The sequence below is a fragment of the Marmota flaviventris genome, unplaced genomic scaffold (genome assembly GCF_047511675.1).
Source record: "Marmota flaviventris isolate mMarFla1 unplaced genomic scaffold, mMarFla1.hap1 Scaffold_55, whole genome shotgun sequence".
Lineage (NCBI taxonomy): Eukaryota > Metazoa > Chordata > Mammalia > Rodentia > Sciuridae > Marmota > Marmota flaviventris.
This window is the reverse complement of record NW_027288355.1, coordinates 1012360-1023424: the sequence shown is the minus strand read 5'-3', so window position 1 is coordinate 1023424 and position 11065 is coordinate 1012360. Positions and strand designations below refer to the sequence as shown.

At 36.1% G+C, this 11065-nt stretch overlaps 1 pseudogene; it reads left to right on the top strand.

Moving 5' to 3' along the window:
* The first annotated feature begins 591 nt into the window (after positions 1-591).
* The window catches only part of LOC139704379 (growth factor receptor-bound protein 14-like), a 50015-nt pseudogene continuing 39541 nt past the window's right edge, over positions 592-11065 (top strand).

Sequence of the window (11065 nt, the reverse complement as noted above, 5' to 3'; positions counted from 1 at the left end):
ACATACTAATAATGGTTGTATTCATCATTCAGTAAATGCTTTCCACGTGCTGGACATTGAGCTCAGCTTTTAACCAGATGAGTAATTTTAGTTGGTAGTTCTTGGGATTCAATCGGAAGTTCAGTTCAATTTGCATGCAGTTTGATTAAAATTATGCTCTGACATCTTTGAAATTTGATTGAATTAAAAGACTAATGAATTTATATTAAAGAAGATAGACTTTAAAAGAACTGTAGAGAGACAGACCTGCGACCACCGACAAAACAGGCCCAGCGGCCCACAGGGGGCAGAGCCACCGCCCGCGCCTGCAAAGTAGGCAGACATGCGACCCACCTGCAGAACAGGCCCAGCAACCCAAGGAGGGGCAGAGCCTCTGCCCGCACATGCAAGATAGGCGTACCTGTGACTCACCTGCAGAGCAGGCCCAGCAATCCGCGGAGGGGCAGAGCCGCTGCCCGTGCCTGCAAGATAGGCAGACCTGCGACACACAAGAAGGACAGGCCCAGCGGTCCGCCAGCGTGGTAGACACATTGCCCTGGTTGGGGGAGGGACAGAGCTGCTGCCCATGCCTATAAGGTAGGCGGACCTGCGATGGACTGGCAGAACAGGCCCAGTGGACCGAGGAGGGGCAGAGCCACCGCCTGTGCCTGCAAGGAAGGCGGACCTGCGACCACCAACAAAACAGGCCCAGTGGACCGCGGAGGGGCAGAACCGCTGAACCGCTGCCCACGCCTGCAAGTTAGGCGGACATGTGACCCACCAGCAGCACAGGCCCAGCAGCCCACCAGCGTGGTAGACACATCTCCCTGGTTGGGGGAGGGGCAGAGCCGCCGACCATGCCTGCAAGGTAGGCAGACCTACGACCGACCAGCAGAACAGGCCCAGTGGCCCGCGGAGGGGCACAGCCACCGCCTGCGCCTGCAAGGTAGGCGGACCTGCTACCGACTGGCAGAACAGGCCCAGTGGCCTGCCGGCATGGTAGGCACATTGCCCCAATTGGAGGAGGGGCAGAGAGCCGCCCACACCTGCGAGGGAGACTTTGCAACTATACAAGAGCAATATAAATATATAGGGGGAAAATTCAATAACACAACAGGTTCACCAAGCAGAAAGAAATGCAAGCAGTGTGAAAAGACAAGGAAAGAAAGGACCACAAGGAATGCAGGTCAACTCAACGTTAGAAGAGGTAATATCTGCAGCAGATGGAATGTCAGTAAAGAATTCAGGATATACAAGCTTCAGATGATCTGGAGTCTCAAGGAAGACATTAGACAGCAAAATAAGACAATGAAAGATCACTTCAACAATGAATTAAATAAACAAATCCAAGAAGCAAAAGATCAACTATACAGGGAGATAGAGGTTATAAAAAACAAACAAACAGAAATCCTAGAAATGCAGGAAGCAATAAACCAACTTAAAAACTCAATTGAGAATACTACCAGCAGAGTAGAACACTGAGAAGATAGAACATCAAACAATGAAGACAAAGTATTTCAACTTGAAAAGAACATAGACAGCTCAGCAAGACTGTTAAGAAACCATGAGAAGAACATCCAAGAAATATGGGATAACATAAAGAGACCAAACTTAAGAGTCATTGGGATACAGGAAGGTATAGAGGTCCAAACCAAAGGAATGAGCAATCTGTTCAATGAAATAATATGAGAAAACTTCCCAGACTTGAAGAATGAGACAGAATCCCAAATCCTAGAAGCCTACAGGACGCTGAATCAGCAAAATCATAAGAGATCCACACCTAGACACATTATAATGAAGATGCCCAACATACAGAATAAGGAGAGAATTTTAAAAGCTACAAGAGAAAGGAAAAAGATTACATTTAGGGGTAAACCAATCAGGATAACAGCTTATCTTTCAACACAGACTCTGAAAGCTAGAAGATCCTGGAATAACATATTTCAAACGCTGAAAGAAAATGGGTTCCAACCAAGAATTGTGTATACAGTGAAATTAAGCTTCAGGATGGAAGATGAAATTAAAACCTTCCACGATAAACAAAAGTTAAAAGAATTTGCAGATAGAAAACCATCTCTTCAAAACATCCTCAGCAAAACACTACAGGAAGAGGAAATGGAAAATAACAATGAAAACCAACAGTGGGAGGTAGTACAGTAAAGGGGGAAAAATAATCAAAGAGGAAAAACAAACCATGTTAAGTAACATAAATAAACAAATATGGATGGAAGAACAATCCATATCTCAATGATAACCCTAAATGTTAAAGGCTTAAACTCACCAATTAAGAGACACAGGCTAGTAGAATGGATCACAAAAAAAGACCCAACAATATGCTGCCTACAGGAGACGCACTTGATAGGAAAAGACATACATAGGCTGAAGGTGAAAGGTTGGGAAAAATCATATCACTCATATTAACTTCGGAAACAAGCAGGAGTGTCCATACTCATATCAAATAAAATAGATTTCAAGCCAAAGCTAATCAAAAGGGATAAAGAGGGAACATACTGCTCAAGGGAACCATACACCAACAAGACATAACAATCATAAATATATATGCCCCAAACAATGGTGCAGCTATGTTCAGCAAACAAACCTTTCTCAAGTTAAAGAGTCTAATAGACCACCATACAATAATTATGGGAGACTTCAACACACCTCTCTCATGACTGGACAGATCTTCCAAACAAAAGTTGAATAAAGAAACTATAGAACTCAATAACACAATTAATAACCTAGACTTAATTGACATATATAGAATATGCCACCCAACATCAAGCAGTTACACATTTTTCTCAGCAGCACATGGATCTTTCTCAAAAAAAGATCATATATTATGTCACAGGGCAACTCTTAGACAGTATAAAGGAGTAGAGATAATACCATGCATCTTATCTGATCATAATGGAATGAATCTGAAAATAACGATAAAAGAAGGAAGGAAAAATCATGCATCACTTGGAGAATGAACAATAGGTTACTGAATGATCAATGGGTTATAGAAGACATCAAGGAGGAAATTAAAAAATTCTTAGAGATAAATGAAAACACAGATACAACATATCAGAATCTATGGGACACATTGAAAGCAGTTCTAAGAGTAAAATTCATTGCTTGGAGTTCATTCCTTAAAAAGAGAAAAAAACAACAAATAAATGACCTCATACTTCATCTCAAAATCCTAGAAAAAGAAGAGCAAAACAACAGCAAAAGAAGTAGAAGTCATGAAATAATTAAAATCAGAGCTGAAATTAATGAAATCGAAACAAAAGAAACAATTGAAAAAATTGACAAAACTAAAAGTTGGTTCTTTGAAAAAATAAATAAGATCGACAGACCCTTAGCCATACTAATGAAGAGAAGAAGAGAGAGAACTCAAATTACTAGCATACGGGATGAAAAAGGCAATATCACAACAGACACTTCAGAAATACAGAAGATAATCAGAAATTATTTTGAATCCTCATACTCCTATAAAATAGAAGACAGTGAAGACATCAATAAATTTCTTAAGTCATATGATCTGCCCAGATTGAGTCAGGAGGATATAGACAACCTAAACAGACCAATATCAATGGAAGAAATATAAGAAACCATCAAAAGACTACGAACTAAGAAAAGCCCAGGACCGGATGGGTATACAGCAGAGTTTTACAAAACCTTTAAAGAGGAACTAATACCAATACTTTTCAAGCCATTTCAGGAAATAGAAAAAGAGGGAGAACTTCCAAATTCATTCTACGAGGCCAACATCACCCTGATTCCTAAACCAGACAAAGACACTTCAAAGAAAGAAAACTACAGACCAATATTTCTAATGAACCTAGATGCAAAAATCTTCAATAAAATTCTGGCGAATCGGATACAAAAACATATCAAAAAAATTGTGCACCATGATCAAGTAGGATTCATCCCTGGGATGCAAGGCTGGTTCAATATACGGAAATCAATAAATGTTATTCACCACATCAATAGACTTAAAGATAAGAACCATATGATCATCTCGATAGATGCAGAAAAAGCATTTGACAAAGTACAGCATCCCTTTATGTTCAAAACTCTAGAAAAACTAGGGATAACAGGAACATACCTCAATATTGTAAAAGCAATCTACGCTAAGCCTGAGGCTAGCATCATTCTGACGGCGAAAAATTGAAGGAATTCCCTCTAAAATCTGGAACAAGACAGGGATGCCCTCTCTCACCACTTCTGTTCAACAAAGTTCTCAAAACACTGGCCAGAGCAATTAGACAGACGAAGAAATTAAAGGCATAAAAATAGGAAAAGAAGAACTTAAATAATCACTGTTTGCAGATAACATCATTATATACCTAGCAGACCCAAAAGGGTCTACAAAGAAACTATTAGAGCTACTAAATGAATTCAGCAAAGTAGCAGGATATAAAATCAACATGCATAAATCAAAGGCATTCCTGTATATCAGCGACAAATCCTCTGAAATGGAAATGAGGACAACCACTCCATTCACAATATCCTCAAAGAAAATAAAATACTTGGGAATCAACCTAACAAAAGAGGTGAAAGACTTATACAATGAAAACTACAGAACCCTAAAGAGAGAAATAGAAGATCTTAGAAGATGGAAAAATATACCCTGTTCATGGATAGGCAGAACTAACATCATCAAAATGGTGATATTACCAAAAGTTCTCTATAGGTTCAATGCAATGCCAATCAAAATCCCAATGGCATTTCTTGTAGAAATAGAGAAAGCAATCATGAAATTCATATGGAAAAATAAAAGACCCAGAATAGCAAAAACAACTCTAAGCAGGAAGTGTGAATCAGGCGGTATAGCAATACCAGACATCAAACTATACTACAGAGCAATAGTAACAAAAACAGCATAGTACTGGTACCAAAACAGGTGGGTGGACCAATGGTACAGAATAGAGGACACAGAAACCAATCCACAAAACTACAACTATCTTATATTTGATAAAGAGGCTAAAAGCATGAAATGGAGGAAGGATAGCATCTTCAACAAATGGGGCTAGGAAAACTGGAAATCCATATGCAAAAAATGAAACTGAATCCCTTTCCCTCGCCATGCACAAAAGTTAACTCAAAATGGATCAAGGAGCTTGATATCAAATCAGAGACATGGCGTCTGATACAAGAAAAAGTTGGCTACGATCTACATATTGTGGGGTCGGGCTCCAAATTCCTCAATAGGACACCCATAGCACAAGAGTTAATAAGTAGAATCAACAAATGGGACTTACTCAAACTGAAAAGTTTTTTCTCAGCTAAAGAAACAATAAGAGAGGTAAATAGGGAGCCTACATCCTGGGAACAAATCTTAACTCCTCACACTTCAGATAGAGCCCTAATATCTAGAGTATACAAAGAACTCAAAAAATTAAACAATAAGAAAACAAATAACCCAGTCAACAAATGGGCCAAGGACCTGAACAGACATTTCTCAGAGGAGGACATACAATCAATCAATAAGTACATGAAAAAATGCTCACCATCTCTAGCAGTCAGAGAAATGCAAATCAAAACCACCCTAAGATACCATCTCACTCCAGTAAGATTGGCAGCCATTATGAAGTCAAACAACAAGTGCTGGTGAGGATGTGGGGAAAAGGGTACACTTGTACATTGCTGGTGGGACTGCAAATTGGTGCAGCTAATTTGGAAAGCAGTATGGAGATTTCTTGGAAAGCTGGGAATGGAACCACCATTTGACCCAGCTATTCCCCTTCTCGGTCTATTCCCTAAAGACCTAAAAAGAGCATGCTACAGGGACACTGCTACATCGATGTTCATAGCAGCACAATTCACAATAGCAAGACTGTGGAACCAACCTAGATGCCCTTCAATAGATGAATGGATAAAAAAAATGTGGCATTTATTCACAATGGAGTATTACTCTGCATTAAAAAATGACAAAATCATAGAATTTGCAGGGAAATGGATGGCATTAGAGCAGATTATGCTAAGTGAAGCTAGCCAATCCCTAAAAAAAACAAATGACAAATGTTTTCTTTGGTATAAGGAGAGTAACTAAGAACAGAGTTGGGAGGAAGAGCATTAGAAGAAGATTAACATTAAACAGGGATGAGAGGTGGTAGGGAAAAGGAGAGAGAAGGGAAATTGCATGGAAATGGAAGGAGACCCTCATGGTTATACAAAATTACATACAAGAGGAAGTGAGGGGAAAGGGGAAAAAAAACAAGGGGTAGAAATGAATTGTAGTAGATGGGGTAGAAAGAGAAGATGGGAGGGGAGGGGAGGGGATGGGGGATAGTAGAGGATAGGAAAGGCAGCAGAATACAACAGACACTAGTATAGCAATATGTAAAACAGTGGATGTGTAACCGATGTGATGCTGCAATCTGTATACGGGGTAAAAATGGGAGTTCATAACCCACTTGAATCAAAGTGTGAAATATGATATATCAAGAACTATGTAATGTTTTGAACAACCAACAATAAAAATTGAAGGAAAAAAAAAAAGAATGTTCCATTATATGGATAGACCGCATTTATGTATCCATTCATAGGTTGATGGACATTCAAGTTGTTGCCACATTTTTGCTACTATGGATAATGCTGCTGTGAAAGTTGGTGCAACAGTTTTAATTTAGTGGGCTTTCATTTCTCTGGGGTAAATCCCTATGGTATCTATTTTAACTCTATTTTTAATCCTTTGAGGAATTGCCAAACTCTTTTCCAAAGAGGTTGCAAAATTGTACAATCCCATCTGCAGTGCATGGGGTCAACTTTCTTTACATCCTCACTTGTACTTATTATCTGGTTTTGGTGACAGCCACCTTAATAGATGTGAAGTAGTATCTCATTGCAGCTTTGATTTGCAATTCCCAGATGACTCATGATGCTGATCTTCTCTTTATATTTAATAATCATTTGTATAAATTCTTTTGAGAATTATCTGTCAGATTTTTTGCCCAATATTTAATTGGGTTGCCTGTTTATTTTTGCATTGCAAGAATTCTTTATATATTAATACATTAATACATTAAAGATATAAATCCATCATATAAAATTTACAAATATCCCCCCATTCAATGGCTATCAGTTATTTTTCTCTTTCTTTCTTTCTCTTATTTTCAGTACTGGGTTTTGAACACAGAGCCTCACACTTTCTAGGTGAGCACTGTACCACTGAGCTACGTCCCAGCCCCGTACACTTTTGTGATGATGTCCTTCATGGTACACAAGTTTTCCATTTGGATAAAGTCCAATTTACTTTTTTGTTGTTGTCACTTGTGTTTTTGATGTCAGATCTAAGAAATCATTCTCTATTCCAAACACAGGAAAATTCATGCCTATGTTTTTCTAAGAGTTTTATGTGTTTAGATCTTACATTTTAGGTGCAACCTATTTTGAGTTGTTTTATATATGGTGTGAGGTAGGGCTCCAACTTCATAAACTTATGAATTATTTCTCTCTGTGTTTATGTACTTATGTGTGTGTGTGTGTGTGTGTGTGTGTGTGTGTATATATATATATATATATATATATATATATATATATATATATATATATATACTTTGATCAATACTATAAAGACCTCTCTTAAAGAAAAACTTTGAAAATATTGCTTCCTCCCACACCCCACTGAGTTTTTGATTGTTAATGTTGCTCTCTTTCATGGATATTTTCCTCTAAATGTCATTCTTTCTGCCCCCACCACACATTTACTATCTTGCTCTATTTCTAGGTTTTCCTCTTGAAAAGTTAATCCTCTTTCTTTTGATTTTTCCTCCTTACCTGATGGCTGTCTTGGGGGTTCTAAGTATCCCATCCATACTGTCTGGGGCTGTGGCATGACTACTGCCCTGTGGTGCCTCCTCTGCTGTCCATCTCTAAATATCTCATAATCTTCCTCATGATTTCACCTTAACCTATGGGTTACTTGGAATGTTTTTTTTAGATAGACAAAATCATTTGACAATCTATATTACTATTGATTTATGACATTATTACATTACACTAAGAGGATGCCATGTATGAAATGATTCTGAGTTGGCTTGGCATATGTGTGCTTTAACACATGGTTGACATTTGAAAATGTCCCATGAGCCCCAGAAAATAGCCACTGTCTCTTTATTGAGTTGTTCATATATTAGTTCAAGCTTACTTATGATGTTACTCAAGATTTCTTCTAAATATTATTTTCTGGGACCACGTATAATAATCTAAACATACAAATAAAAATGTTACTTCTAAAAAAAAAAAAAAAAAAGAACTCTAGAGTTGTGTTTACATACTCCGAGTAAAGTATTTAGCCCCACTACATACACTTTTTCCCTGGGTTATTTTAAAAATGAAAAAAAAATATATATAATTCTTGAGAAACAAGAATTGTCAATATTTGAAAATAAAATACAAAATTAAATTTAATTGCTCATAAGTTTACTTTATAAAAACATTACTTTAAAAAAAAAGTACTCTTCTCTTTGCTTTAAAAGACCAAACTAAAACATATGGTACTTCATAATAAACTTAATGGAGATGGTATTGTATGCAATAATAATATTTAGGGTTGCTAAAAAGTTTCTTTCAGAGAAATGTGTTATAATAGAAAGAAAATATAGAACAGCTTCTTGATAGGCAGGTGCTTCCTTCACTGATGTATTTTTGTGATTGACTTTCGAGGGTAAAATTCCTTATCAAGAAATTCTGTCCTGAAATTATTTTACAATAAATTGGTTGCATTAGATAAATGAAAACTAGGTGTTTTTTTCTCTAAGAAGTTCACCATGTTTGCTTTTCTCAGCTCATTTAGAAAGAATGAAAATATGGAAAGCCAATTTACATTGTAACTGCAGGCATCAAACCAATTTTTTTGCACCAGATGCAAAAAGTGAAATGTATAAAATCATTTTCCTTTTAAATCACAAGAATAATGATCCTAAACAAGATGAAGAAGATTGTAGAGTAGATTTTTGTTTAAACTTGGTTGAAGTATAATAAAACACAAACTTACCTGTGAGAGTTTATCAGATTCATTAGGCAGAAAGTAATATTTTGGGGTGGGGTGGATTATAGTGTCCTGGAAATTGGTACACAGTAAACATAGCCAGTCTACAGATCATGAAGAACCAAATGAATGATGGTAATGCATTTTAAATTACCTTGAATTTGTAAAGAAGCAGTAAAGCACAATCTCATTCTAGTTTGGAAAGATTAGTTTTGCTGCAATATGGAATATTTATTAAGTGAAACAAAATAAGAGGAGAGACTACTTTTAAAATGTTATTGCACTGATTCTGAAAAAACATTTATTAGGTCCTGGAGTAAAACACTAGCAACTAAAATAGAAGAGATAGATTTGGAAATTATTTAGTAGTAGAATTTCTTGAACTTGAGATAGATGATTGTCTGAGGTTAAGTGTCAAGGACACATAGGGGCTTTATAGAAAATTATTTTGATAACTATGTCATTGGGACAGAGAATCTAAAAGAAGAAAAAACCTACTAGAAGATGACAAGTTTTGTTTAGAATACTGAGATTGTGATGCATGATGGATATCGAAGTAGGCATGGCTGCTCAGCAATTTGACGTATAATATAAACATTATTAAAAGAAGTGACATAGGTTTTAGTAATGAAATAAATGTAAAGAGTAGGCATAATATTATCACTCATGATTTTTCCTTGGTGAGTATTAGCTTTCTATTTTATTATAGTTGGAGCTCAAATGAAGTATGTTAATTGCAATGGAGAATGTTAAAATGGAGCTCAAATGAAGAATGTTAATTACAATTTTTAATGGGGCATCAATGGCGTCTAAAGGTAGTGAATCAAAAATAGATGAAATTATCTTTTAAATTATTACAATTTCAACAGAAGTTAGCTTCTGCTTTTAATCCTCTGACATCACTAGGATTTATATAATATTCTCAAAATGAATATTACAATTGTGAAGGGAAATACCAAAGGGAAAGTTACAGTAAATACATTTACCAAAAGTCACTCCCCTTGTCATCTCCAATAGTCACTCATACTTGGTATGTAAATACAATATAAACTTGAAATAACATATTCTCTAATATAGCCAATATTTTTCAACAGAAATCAAATGCTGGGAGCAAGGTGATAAACTGTTACATGTATTTATTTCTAGAAGCATCTTTGCTTAAACTGTTTTTAATATGATTCAGTAATATGTAGACTGAGTATGAAAGGTATTTGCAAACAGTATTTGATTCATTCTACTCCCTCAATTTGTCCTAAGGAGGATTTCAAAATAAGAAATGGAGATATGTATGAAAATTTTCAATGTGATTTAAAAGTTCACCTGATATCCTCAAGATTTAAATAACGTTATATCAGAAAACTGCATTGAAAATTCACATGCAAGGGAATGGAAAATGAAATTAAAAAGAATGTCTACTAAACCTCGAATATTAAGATTTTCTTTTTATTCAGAAATTATTTATTAATTGAATTGCATTTCCTTCTTGAGACCAATTGCACTACATGCTTTTTTTAAGAGAGAGAGAGAGAGAATTATTTTTAATATTTATTTTTTAGTTATTGGCGGACACAACATCTTTGTTTGCATGTGGTGCTGAGGATCGAACCCGGGCCGCAGGCATGCAAGGCGAGCACACTACCACTTGAGCCACATCCCCAGCCCTGCACTACATGCTTTATTACTTAAATAATACATACATACCAAAATTATCACATTTTATCCATTTTATAAGTAATCAATTTATAGAAAGAAAATACAAAACTTACTGTAATTGTATAGCAATGTAGCCCCATCATATAAAGTAAATGTTCATAAATAAAAATTGGCACTTGTGTATAAAGCTTTCATGATCAAGGATCACTAGATACCACCTAAATAAGACATGTCAAGAACCAGATATTAATTAGATCACCTAAAAAATTGGTGTCTATTAAAAGATTTTAAAACAATATTATTAAAAATTGTGTAGCCAGGGAAAATTGAAGGAGCAGGAGAAAGAAAAATGGAGCTCAAATGAACTATGTAAATTATCATTTTTAATGGAGCATCAATGATTTCTAATGGTAATGAATCAAAAGACAGATGAAATTATCTCTTAAATTTTAG